Source organism: Bufo gargarizans, chromosome 1 (assembly GCF_014858855.1).
Source record: "Bufo gargarizans isolate SCDJY-AF-19 chromosome 1, ASM1485885v1, whole genome shotgun sequence".
Classification (NCBI taxonomy): domain Eukaryota; kingdom Metazoa; phylum Chordata; class Amphibia; order Anura; family Bufonidae; genus Bufo; species Bufo gargarizans.
Genome location: NC_058080.1, coordinates 93,463,497 through 93,477,521, shown reverse-complemented (window position 1 = coordinate 93,477,521; position 14,025 = coordinate 93,463,497).

Genomic DNA, 14,025 nt, shown 5'->3' with positions numbered 1-14,025 from the left:
TGACAATGGACTGTTGCAGTGGTGGCTGACGTGAAGCCTGATTCTCTGCTATGACATGCAGACTGATTCTCTGCTGACATGAAGCCAGATTGTCTGTTACGGGACCTCTCTCCTCTGCCTGTGTGCTAGGCCTAAATATATGCCAATGGACTGTTGCAGTGGTGGCTGACGTGAAGCCTCATTCTCTGCTATGACATGCAGACTAATTCTCTGCTGACATGAAGCCAGATTGTCTGTTACGGGACCTCTCTCCTCTGCCTGGGTGCTGGGCCTAAATTTATGACAATGGACTGTTGCAGTGGTGGCTGACGTGAAGCCTCATTCTCTGCTATGACATGCAGACTAATTCTCTGCTGACATGAAGACAGATTCTCTGTTACGGGACCTCTCTCCTCTGCCTGTGTGTGTGCTGGGCCTAAATATATGCCAATGGACTGTTGCAGTGGTGGCTGACGTGAAGCCTCATTCTCTGCTATGACATGCAGACTGATTCTCTGCTGACATGAAGCCAGATTCTCTGTTACGGGACCTCTCTCCTCTGCCTGTGTGTGTGCTGGGCCTAAATATATGCCAATGGACTGTTGCAGTGGTGGCTGACGTGAAGCCTCATTCTCTGCTATGACATGCAGACTGATTCTCTGCTGACATGAAGCCAGATTGTCTGTTACGGGACCTCTCTCCTCTGCCTGTGTGCTAGGCCTAAATATATGCCAATGGACTGTTGCAGTGGTGGCTGACGTGAAGCCTCATTCTCTGCTATGACATGCAGACTAATTCTCTGCTGACATGAAGCCAGATTGTCTGTTACGGGACCTCTCTCCTCTGCCTGGGTGCTGGGCCTAAATTTATGACAATGGACTGTTGCAGTGGTGGCTGACGTGAAGCCTCATTCTCTGCTATGACATGCAGACTAATTCTCTGCTGACATGAAGACAGATTCTCTGTTACGGGACCTCTCTCCTCTGCCTGTGTGTGTGCTGGGCCTAAATATATGCCAATGGACTGTTGCAGTGGTGGCTGACGTGAAGCCTCATTCTCTGCTATGACATGCAGACTGATTCTCTGCTGACATGAAGCCAGATTCTCTGTTACGGGACCTCTCTCCTCTGCCTGTGTGTGTGCTGGGCCTAAATATATGCCAATGGACTGTTGCAGTGGTGGCTGACGTGAAGCCTCATTCTCTGCTATGACATGCAGACTAATTCTCTGCTGACATGAAGACAGATTCTCTGTTACGGGACCTCTCTCCTCTGCCTGTGTGTGTGCTGGGCCTAAATATATGCCAATGGACTGTTGCAGTGGTGGCTGACGTGAAGCCTCATTCTCTGCTATGACATGCAGACTAATTCTCTGCTGACATGAAGACAGATTCTCTGTTACGGGACCTCTCTCCTCTGCCTGTGTGTGTGCTGGGCCTAAATATATGCCAATGGACTGTTGCAGTGGTGGCTGACGTGAAGCCTCATTCTCTGCTATGACATGCAGACTGATTCTCTGCTGACATGAAGCCAGATTCTCTGTTACGGGACCTCTCTCCTCTGCCTGTGTGTGTGCTGGGCCTAAATATATGCCAATGGACTGTTGCAGTGGTGGCTGACGTGAAGCCTCATTCTCTGCTATGACATGCAGACTAATTCTCTGCTGACATGAAGACAGATTCTCTGTTACGGGACCTCCCTCCTCTGCCTGGGTGCTGGGCCTAAATATATGCCAATGGACTGTTGCAGTGGTGGCTGACGTGAAGCCTCATTCTCTGCTATGACATGCAGACTAATTCTCTGCTGACATGAAGACAGATTCTCTGTTACGGGACCTCCCTCCTCTGCCTGGGTGCTGGGCCTAAATATATGCCAATGGACTGTTGCAGTGGTGGCTGACGTGAAGCCTCATTCTCTGCTATGACATGCAGACTGATTCTCTGCTGACATGAAGCCAGATTGTCTGTTACGGGACCTCTCTCCTCTGCCTGGGTGCTGGGTAGTGTTGAGCGCGAATATTCGAAAAGCAAATTTTTTTCGCGAATATCGCAACTTCGCGATTTCGCGAATATTTCGAATATAGTGCTATATATTCGTAAAAACGAATATTCGTTTTTTGTTTTTTCCCCCCCCCCCCACAAAATTACAGTACACATATAATTGATTGTTTCCCAAAGGTCCAACAGCTCAGATCTTACTCACATTGCCTAGAAAGTGATTGAGGCGCGAATCTTCGTAAGGCGATTTTATTAGCGCACATGCGAATATCGGCACGTCCCAGAACAGAGGCAAAGGGCTTTGCATTCATACATTAGTGAATTGAGTTGCGAATCTTCGTAAGGCGATTTTATTAGCGCACATGCGAATATCTACACTTGTCCCAGAACAGAGGCAAAGGGCTTTGCATTCATACATTAGTGATTGAATTGAGCTGCGAATCTTCGTAAGGCGATTTTATTAGCGCACATGCGAATATCTACACTTGTCCCAGAACAGAGGCAAAGGGCTTTGCATTCATACATTAGTGATTGAATTGAGCTGCGAATCTTCGTAAGGCGATTTTATTAACGCAAATGCAAATATCTACACTTGTCCCCAGAACAGAGAGGCAAAGGCCTGTGCATTCATATAGTATAGCACCATATTCGCGAATACGTAGAACTTCGTAAAATTCGATTTACGAATATTCGTATTTTTTATTTTACTTTCCACCTTACAGATTACATTGATCTGTACTCTGTCAACTACTGTCATCACCCCCCACTGTATCTCGATTGATTCCCAAAAGTCTCACATTCCCTAGAAAGTGATTGAGGTGCGAATCTTCGTAAGGCGATTTTATTAGCGCACATGCGAATATCTACACTTGTCCCAGAACAGAGGCAAAGGGCATTGCATTCATACATTAGTGATTGAATTGAGTTGCGAATCTTCGTAAGGCGATTTCATTAGCGCACATGTGAATTTTGCATAGCATATGTATTATGCGATGCGAAAATTCGAATTATCGCATATGCGAAATAATAACGAATTTGAATAATCGCGAATATTTTACGAATATTCTTTCGAATATTCACAAAATTTCGCGAATTCGAATATGGGACATGCCGCTCAACACTAGTGCTGGGCCTAAATTTATGACAATGGACTGTTGCAGTGGTGGGTGACGTGAAGCCTGATTCTCTGCTATGACATGCAGACTGATTCTCTGCTGACATGAAGCCAGATTGTCTGTTACGGGACCTCTCTCCTCTGCCTGGGTGCTGGGCCTAAATATATGCCAATGGACTGTTGCAGTGGTGGCTGACGTGAAGCCTCATTCTCTGCTATGACATGCAGACTAATTCTCTGCTGACATGAAGACAGATTCTCTGTTACGGGACCTCTCTCCTCTGCCTGGGTGCCGGGGCCTAAATATCTGAGAATGGACTGTTCCAGTGGTGGGTGACGGGAAGCCAGATTCTCTGCTATGGAACCTCTCTCCAATTGATTTTGGTTAATTTTTATTTATTTAATTTTTATTTTAATTCATTTCCCTATCCACATTTGTTTGCAGGGGATTTACCTACATGTTGCTGCCTTTTGCAGCCCTCTAGCTCTTTCCTGGGCTGTTTTACAGCCTTTTTAGTGCCGAAAAGTTCGGGTCCCCATTGACTTCAATGGGGTTCGGGACGAAGTTCGGATCGGGTTCGGATCCCGAACCCGAACATTTCCGGGATGTTCGGCCGAACTTCTCGAACCCGAACATCCAGGTGTTCGCTCAACTCTATTCAGGACCCAAACTTGACCCAAACTTGACCCGAACTTTTGAGCACTAAAATGGCTGTAAAAATGTCATGGAAAGGGCTAGAGGGGCTGCAAATGGCATCAAAATGTGGTTAAATATGTGACTTTAAATAACATAAAATACGTAAAAATAAAAAATAATAATCTTGATCTAGGAGGACCAGGTCCATATGGAGTAGGAGGTTGAGGAGGCGGTGGATGTGGCATTGTAGATGGATGTGGCATTGTAGATGGAAGCGGCGGTGGAGGAGGTAGCCTACACTGCTTTTTGGTTTTAAATTTTATTTTTAAAATTAGGGTACACCCCAAAACATTGGGAAATACAACCTGTGATAACCCCCTCCAGTCATGTTAAACACACGTTCAGACAATACACTGGCTGCAGGGCAGGCCAGCACCTCCAAGGGGTAAAGGGCAAGTGCAGGCCATGTGCCCAATTTGGAGACCCAGAAGTTGCAGGGGCTGAACCCTGTCAGTCAGTTCGTGTAGGCGTGTGCACACTTAGTGCCCCACCATGTCGCGATCCAATTTGATATCTGCTCTATCAACTTTTGATGTTCTTTTATGCGCCTACCATGGTGATCACAGGTGGCGGGAAATCAGGGTTCCAGGCAGGGGCGTAACTAGAGCATTTGGCACCCGGGGCGAACCCTTTGTTTGGCACCCCCCCCCCCCCCCAAGAAAGTTAAGAAAACATGCACAAACTTTTTTCAATGTTTTCAATAATATTTATTACAAATTACACCCCTCCCTCCCCACCTTAATTACACCCCTCCCTTAATAACACCCCCCCTTAATTACACACCCTCCCTCCCCGCCTTAATTACACCCCCCCTTAATTACACACACCCCCCTTAATTACACCCCTCTCTTCTCCCCTTAATTACACCTCCTCCCTTAATTACACCCCCCCTTAATTACACTCCCTCCCTCCCCACCTTAATTACACCCCTCCCTTAATTACACCCCCCCTTAATTGCACACTCCCCCCCTTAATTACACCCCCTCCCTCCCCACCTTACTCCTCTCTTAATTACACACACACATCCCTTAATTACACCTCCCCCTTAATTACAAACCCCCACTTAATTACGCACACACACACCCCTTAATTACACAATTATTTACTCACATTTTGATGATGCCTCAGGCTCCGTCCGACCGCTGGTAATGGATCCTTCCGCTTCTTTAAAAGATCCGTGAAGGCGGCGCGGCGCCAGCGTCGTGACGTCATGTTGCGCGCCGCCGCAATAATCCTTCCACAGAAGCCGGCGCCTGGCGGAGTCGCGTCGCGGTGCAGCAGTGGATGGAGGGGTGACTCCGTCATGGCACCCCCCTTGTGAGTGGCACCCGGGGCGGGCCGCCCCCCCCGCCCCCCCCTTGGTACCCCACTGGTTCCAGGCCAGAGAGGGAGCGTGAGAAAGAGAGACCACATCCAAGGTAGGATTCATTTTTTTCAAATTTAACATTATAGAGTTGAAATATGGTAGAAATTATTAAAGTGTAAAAGTGTTTAAAGTTTAAGCATTGAATAAAAGTATGTGGCGAGTATTAATTACTGAATAATATATTACATTTTATTCCCTGTCACTTATGCATAGCAGGTGCTTATTCACATCTAAAATTGTATAATGTCGGGCGGAGCCTGGCCGGTGGCGTGGATGGCTGTGTGAAAGAGCTGCTCCTCCACGTTCCAGCATCTACAGCCTTATAATCAGCAGTGACCTGAACAGAAATGGTCAAATACGGACGAGACAGGGGACTAGACCCCCCAGATACACCCAGATCTCACAATGGGCAACAAGACATGCAGAAATTCCTTAAAAAGAGAAGCTCACACTCTCCGGGAGCAAGTGTCAAGATGGCGGCGGTACGCATGAAAGAAGCGGAAGCCAAACACTCAGAAGCAGACAGTGAGCGCTGTGGCACAACTGATGACCAGGACCCGGCACCGGTATCCAAGTCCTTTCTTACCAAAGTGCTTGGTCAAGCACTGCACAAAGCCCTCAGACCGGTCCTGACAGAATTGGCCGACATTAAAACTGAGATCTTCCAAGTGGGCCACAGAGTCAAGGCCCTGGAACATGCAGCTCAAGAACTGCGGTCGCACGCCACAGGGGTGGCTGAATGTCTCAGTGGTCACGCCGAAGAGCTTAATAGAGCTTTCTTACTGCTGGAAGATCAAGAAAATCGCAGCAGGAGGCGTAATATTCGGATAAAAGGCCTACCTGAGTCCTGGGCCGCTGAATCGCTACATAAAGTAGCCATGGAAATATTTGCAGATTTATTGGACCCAGACTCTGCTGCGACAATTAAGATTGAACAAATACACAGATCCTTGAGACCGCAGGAGAAACCCAGCGAGAGACTGAGAGATGTGGTCTGCGGCCTACTATCTTTTACGGACACAGCGCGTGTCATGGAAGCAGCACGTACTAGAGGCCGGGTTTCGTATGAAGGGACAGCCATTGCGCTATACCAGGACATTGCGCCCTCAACGCTTGCAAAACGGTGCATAATGAAACCTTTACTTGATGCATTACGGGCACAAAAGATTCCATACACTTGGATGTACCACTTTGGACTGTCCATACTCAAGAATGGAAAACACATCGCCATACATACACCGGATGACCTGGACAGGGCGTGGGAGCACATTGGTATCTAGCCCATGGACATTCCTACGTGGCTACCTGTGGCCTGCCCAACGACACTCCCGGCCCTTCCACAACTGGAACCCTGGAGAAAAGTCCAACGCACCAAGGCCAGCAAAGCAACCAAATACCTGATGGGAGCCACAGACCCTCCACCCTGAGGACTTACCACGCTAGGATCTGGTTCAATAATAATGAGAGCATGGGAGGGTCCTTATAATGGTTCTTTCATTGTGGACAGACCTTACCCTATTGCACATATGTCACCTGAGGCGGAATTAGCCACCTCTTGTATATAAGTCTGGCAAATTAAGGCTAGGCCTCTGCATATTCTAGGGGCCCATACTAGCCACTAATTACCAATGGGTTTTTCTTGTGCACCTTACACCTTGTTTGATGTTTAACTAATAACGAGTCTGTGATTAACATTCTCAACATCTTAATACCTGACAGTGTATACTCATGTTGCTTAGGTAACAATATGTTTCCGTTAATGTACTCAGCACCTTCCTAAAGGTTTATATTTGTGGTGCTTAGTCACCAGCACGTTTTGTTTAATGTACTCAGCACATGCATACCTGAAGGTTTATATATGTGATAGTCAGGTACTAACACACTTCCGTTTAATGCACTTAACGTCTTCCTGCCTGAAAGTTTATATCTGTAATGTTTATTTCATAACATGTTCTAGATTAATATACTCAGCACATTTCTGCCTGACAAACTTAGACTTACGCCTCCCCACCTTCCTTATCCACCCCATCCCCCTCCCAACTGCCTTCCCACCTCTCTACCTAGGGCCTAGGTGATTATTAGATTATATGGGTCACTAAAGAAGAGTCTTAGCATTTCTGGCTGTGATGCCTGGGTAACATGACCAGACTAAAAGTTTTTCTTGTGTTTCACCCCCTTGCTATCCACATATACTACTGATAACACCTTTTGTGATAGCCTCACTTTACTAGCCTCATATCCAGTAACTGATTAAACACCTCTTGTGGGGACAGCACCTGGCAAAGACCTGTAATAGGCCTCTCTCCAGGTGGTGCTCCACATAGACCTCACACAGGGACACAGAGACATCTAAACATAGAAACATAGAATGTGTCGGCAGATAAGAACCATTTGGCCCATCTAGTCTGCCCAATATACTAAATACTATGGATAGCCCCTGGCCCTATCTTATATGAAGGATGGCCTTATGCCTATCCCATGCATGCTTAAACTCCTCCACTGTATTTGCAGCTACCACTTCTGCAGGAAGGCTATTCCATGCATCCACTACTCTCTCAGTAAAGTAATACTATAGAAACATAGAAACATCTTAGCATTTAGACTGTGTGTTATCCTGTGGGAGGCCCCTCTAGATTCAACTACAGTTAACAATTTGTATTGTTTTCTTAAACTTTATTGTTCTCTCTATCTCTATTTTTTCTTGATTCTCTTCTTTTCTCTCCTTCCCTTCTTACTTCCCTCCCAATTTGTATCCGATTCAGATCCTTAAACTTACCCTCTAGATGAGTTCACATATAGTGTCTCTGTCCTTAAATTAGATAATATTGCTCACTGGAGATGACTGACATAGTGGTCTCTACATTTAATGTGAAAGACCTCAATTCACCTCAGGAACGAGGTCAGGATATGCTTACTCTCAAGAAAATGCGCTCCCATATAGTGTTTCTTCAGGAAACCCACCTCCGCCAGAGGAAAATGCCAAGACTACCGAAGCGTCCATTTGCGCTCTGGTATCACAGTGTTCAGCCAGTATCAGCTTCTAAAGGGGTTGCCATAGCAATCCATCAATCAGTCCCATTTACCTTCCTACAGCAACAATCAGACGCAGAAGGAAGACTCCTGTTAATCAAGGGCTTAATAGCAGACCGCAAGTTCACTTTAGCCAAATAAATCTCCTGTGCATTGGCTCCTACAAGCCCTTGACACACTCAAACTTTTTGCTGAGGGACATGTAATTCTGGGAGCTGACCTAAATCTGGTTCTGAACCCTGCTATGGACTCATCCTCGGCTAAGTGTCATATAACCCAAAAGCTCCTCAGTAAACTCCATAAGAAACTCCCTGAATTACAATTGAAGATTATGCTAGCTTTAGTGTACTAATAATCTTAATTTTAATAAAGACAGGAGGCGAGTATTTTGCATTAACTCTCTTTACTAACTCCACAGCAGTAAAGAAAAATGTAAAGAGTAACAAGTAGATCACTGCGCAGCATAGTATATAAGGGTCATGCTGCCTGTACACTTCCTTTTTCTAAAAGCGACATCAAAGTTCAGGTTGAGCTCGAACATCCAGAAATTCAACGAAAACTGTAACAGCGGTTTCTGGCGAGCAGAACTTGAGGAGACTTCTGGTAAACGAGGTTGGAGGTAAGACCGAACGAAGCTCTCATCTCATCCTATGGGGTCGTAAGATAGCTCCGCGTTGACGAGGTTGTGGTCGAAAGACGACATGTGGATGGGGTGAGGGGGCTGAACCTGAAAGGGGGTTCCCACTAGGTCTATGATATAACCCTGCACTGTTTGTAGAATCCATGCGTCTGAGCAAAGGGCGGCCCAATTGTGGAAAGAAAGGGAAATACGGCCCGCAGTGCGGGTACATGGTAACAACGGAGGAATGTGGGTCCTTACCTGCAGTAAAGCGGGAACGGCCGCGAAAATGGCGCGAAAACGGCCGCGAAAATGGCGCTAAAAGGAGGAAGCCAGGAGGCACTCCAGGCTAGAGGGGGACCTGAGGAACCCGAGGTAAATGATAATAATACGATATAGTAAGAATAAATGTACAAGAAGTAATATAGCTCCAGGGGAGCAAAAAGTCTGACCTGTCTGTGATGGAGCAGTAAAGAAAGAGGAAGTGTACAGGCAGCATGACCCTTATATACTATGCTGCGCAGTGATCTACTTGTTACTCTTTACATTTTTCTTTACTGCTGTGGAGTTAGTAAAGAGAGTTAATGCAAAATAGGAAGCCTCCTGTCATGTTTTAAAATTAGTAGATGTATGGCGTAGTCTTCACCCCACAGACTTTTCCTTGTACTCTGTTCCGCACGGGTCATACCACCGGCTAGATCATGTTTTGACCTCTGCATCTCTTCTTCCCTCTTTTAGATCAGCTGAGATTGGAATCATCACCTTATCAGACCACGCACCTTGTTTGGCGACCTTCACCCTGGCCTCTCTACCAAAAAGAGAATGGAGTTGGAGATTGAATGAATCTCTACTACACAACCAACTTCATCTGGATCAGGTTAGGACCCAATTGACAGAGTACTTTGCACTCAACTCCTCCGCACACAGCCCACAACCCATTGTATGGGAGGCCAACAAGGCATTTGTTAGAGGTTGCTTTAACTCTCTGGGCACTAGGGTTAAGAAAGAACAGCAAAAAGCTGTTGACAGACTCTTAGAGAACAGTAGAAAAATTACATAAAGCTTCACTACGCAACGAACACCCAAAAATTCTGTCAGAACTTAGGGTACAACTCTGCAACCTTCTTAACCGAAGAATAATGATACAAATGTTGAATTTTCAACATAAAGTATACGCCCACAGGGACAAAGGAGGAAAGCTGATTTCCTCCCTGCTTAAAAAAACTAAGAATGTCACTTATATTTCCTCTATAAAACATGAAACTCCAGAGATTGCTAGGGCCTTTAACCACCTCCGGACCGCCTAACGCACATGTGCGTTCCGGAGGTGGCAGGCTGGCGCACAGTCACGCATATACGCGTCATCTCGCGATACGCGAGATTTCCTGTGAACGCGCGCACACAGGCGCGCGCGCTCACAGGAACGGAAGGTAAGCGAGTGGATCTCCAGCATGCCAGCGGCGATCGTTCGCTGGCAGGCTGGAGATCCGAATTTTTTAACCCCTAACAGGTATATTAGACGCTGTTTTCATAACAGCGTCTAATATACCTCCTACCTGGTCCTCTGGTGGTCCCTTTTGTTAGGATCGACCACCAGAGGACTCAGGTAGGTCAGTACAGTCGCACCAAACACCACACTACACTACACCCCCCCCCCGTCACTTATTAACCCCTTATAAACCCCTGATCACCCATGATCACCCCATATAAACTCCCTGATCACCCCCCTGTCATTGATCACCGCCCTGTCATTGATCACCCCCCTGTCAGGCTCCGTTCAGACGTCCGTATGATTTTTACGGATCCACGGATACATGGATCGGATCCGCAAAACGCATACGGACGTCTAAATGGAGCCTTACAGGGGGGTGATCAATGACAGGCGGGTGATCACCCATATACACTCCCTGATCACCCCCTGTCATTGATCACCCCCCTGTCACTGATCACCCCCCTGTAAGGCTCCATTCAGACGTCCGCATGATTTTTACGGATACATGGATACATGGATCGGATCCGCAAAACACATGCGGACGTCTGAATGGAGCCTTACAGGGGGGTGATCACCCATATACACTCCCTGATCACCCCCTGTCATTGATCACCCCCTGTAAGGCTCCATTCAGACGTCCGCATGTTTTTTGTGGATCCGATCAATGTATCCATGGATCCGTAAAAAATCATGCGGATGTCTGAATGGAGCCTTACAGGGGGGGTGATCCGTGACAGGGGGCTGATCACCATGATCACCCCCTGTCATTGATAACCCCCCTGTAAGGCTCCATTCAGACGTCCGCATGTTTTTTGTGGATCCGATCCATGGATCCGTAAAAAATCATGCGGATGTCTGAATGGAGCCTTACAGGGGGGGTGATCCGTGACAGGGGGGTGATCACCCTGATCACCCCCTGTCATTGATAACCCCCCTGTAAGGCTCCATTCAGACGTCCGCATGTTTTTTGTGGATCCGATCCATGTATCCATGGATCCGTAAAAAATCATGCGGATGTCTGAATGGAGCCTTACAGGGGGGGTGATCCGTGACAGGGGGGTGATCACCCTGATTACCCTGATCACCCCCTGTCATTGATAACCCCCCTGTAAGGCTCCATTCAGACGTCCGCATGTGTTTTGCGGATCCGATCCATGGATCCGTAAAAATTATACGGACGTCTGAATGGAGCCTTACCAGGGGGGTGATCAATGACAGGGGGGTGATCCGGGAGTCTATATGGGTGATTACCCCCCTGTCATTGATCACCCCCCTGTCATTGATCACCCCCCCTGTCATTGATCACCCCCCCCTGTAAGGCTCCATTCAGACATTTTTTTTGGCACAAGTTAGCGGAAATTTTTTTATTGTTTTTGTTTTTTCTTACTAAGTCTCATATTCCACTAACTTGTGTCAAAAAATAAAATCTCCCATGAACTCACCATACCCCTCACGGAATCCAAATGCGTAAACATTTTTAGACATTTATATTCCAGACTTCTTCTCACGCTTTAGGGCCCCTAAAAAGCCAGGGCAGTATAAATACCCCACATGTGACCCCATTTCGGAAAGAAGACACCCCAAGGTATTCGCTGAGGGGCATATTGAAGTCCATGAAAGATTGAAATTTTTGTCCTAAGTTAGCGGAAAGTGAGACTTTGTGAGAAAAAAAACCAAAAAAAATCAATTTCCGCTAACATATGCAAAAAATAAAAAATTTCTAGGAACTCGCCAGGCCCCTCATTGAATACCTTGGGGTGTCTTCTTTCCAAAGTGGGGTCACATGTGGGGTATTTATACTGCCCAGGCTTTTTAGGGGCCCGAAAGTGTGAGAAGAAGTCTGGGATCCAAATGTCTAAAAATGCCCTCCTAAAAGGAATTTGGGCCCCTTTGCGCATCTAGGCTGCAAAAAAGTGTGACACATCTGGTATCGCCGTACTCAGGAGAAGTTGGGGAATGTGTTTTGGGGTGTCATTTTACATATACCCATGCTGGGTGAGAGAAATATCTTGGTCAAATGCCAACTTTGTATAAAAAAATAGGAAAAGTTGTCTTTTGCCAAGATATTTCTATCACCCAGCATGGGTATATGTAAAATGACACCCCAAAACACATTCCCCAACTTCTCCTGAGTACGGCGATACCAGATGTGTGACACTTTTTTGCAGCCAAGGTGGGCAAAGGGGCACACATTCCAAAGTGCACCTTTCAGATTTCACAGGCCATTTTTTACAGATTTTGATTGCAAGGTACTTCTCACACATTTGGGCCCCTAAATTGCCAGGGCAGTATAACTACGCCACAAGTGACCCCATTTTGGAAAGAAGACACCCCAAGGTATTCCGTGAGGGGCATGGCGAGTTCCTAGAATTTTTTATTTTTTGTCACAAGTTAGCGGAAAATGATGATTTTTCTTTTTTTTTCTTTTTTCCTTACAAAGTCTCATATTCCACTAACTTGCGACAAAAAAAAAAAAATTCTAGGAACTCGCCATGCCCCTCACGGAATACCTTGGGGTGTCTTCTTTCCAAAATGGGGTCACTTGTGGCGTAGTTATACTGCCCTGGCAATTTAGGGGCCCAAATGTGTGAGAAGAACTTTGCAATCAAAATGTGTAAAAAATGACCGGTGAAATCCGAAAGGTGCACTTTGGAATATGTACCCCTTTGCCCACCTTGGCAGCAAAAAAGTGTCACACATCTGGTATCGCCGTACTCAGGAGAAGTTGGGGAATGTGTTTTGGGGTGTCATTTTACATATACCCATGCTGGGTGAGAAAAATATCTTGGTCAAATGCCAACTTTGTATAAAAAAATGGGAAAAGTTGTCTTTTGCCAAGATATTTCTCTCATCCAGCATGGGTATATGTAAAATGACACCCCAAAACACATTCCCCAACTTCTCCTGAGTACGGCGATACCAGATGTGTCACACTTTTTTGCTGCCAAGGTGGGCAAAGGGGCACATATTCCAAAGTGCACCTTTCAGATTTTGCAGGCCATTTTTTACAGATTTTGATTGCAAAGTTCTTCTCACACATTTGGGCCCCTAAATTGCCAGGGCAGTATAACTACGCCACAAGTGACCCCATTTTGGAAAGAAGACACCCCAAGGTATTCCGTGAGGGGCATGGCGAGTTCCTAGAATTTTTTATTTTTTGTCGCAAGTTAGTGAAATATGAGACTTTGTAAGGAAAAAAGAGAAAAAAATAAAAATCATCATTTTCCGCTAACTTGTGACAAAAAATAAAAAATTCTAGGAACTCGCCATGCCCCTCACGGAATACCTTGGGGTGTCTTCTTTCCAAAATGGGGTCACTTGTGGCGTAGTTATACTGCCCTGGCAATTTAGGGGCCCAAATGTGTGAGAAGTACCTTGCAATCAAAATGTGTAAAAAATGGCCTGCAAAATCTGAAAGGTGCACTTTGGAATATGTGCCCCTTTGCCCACCTTGGCAGCAAAAAAGTGTGACACATCTGGTATCGCCGTACTCAGGAGAAGTTGGGGAATGTGTTTTGTGGTGTCATTTTACATATACCCATGCTGGATGAGAGAAATATCTTGGCAAAAGACAACTTTTCCCATTTTTTTATACAAAGTTGGCATTTGACCAAGATATTTTTCTCACCCAGCATGGGTATATGTAAAATGACACCCCAAAACACATTCCCCAACTTCTCCTGAGTACGGAGATACCAGATGTGTCACACTTTTTTGCTGCCAAGGTGGGCA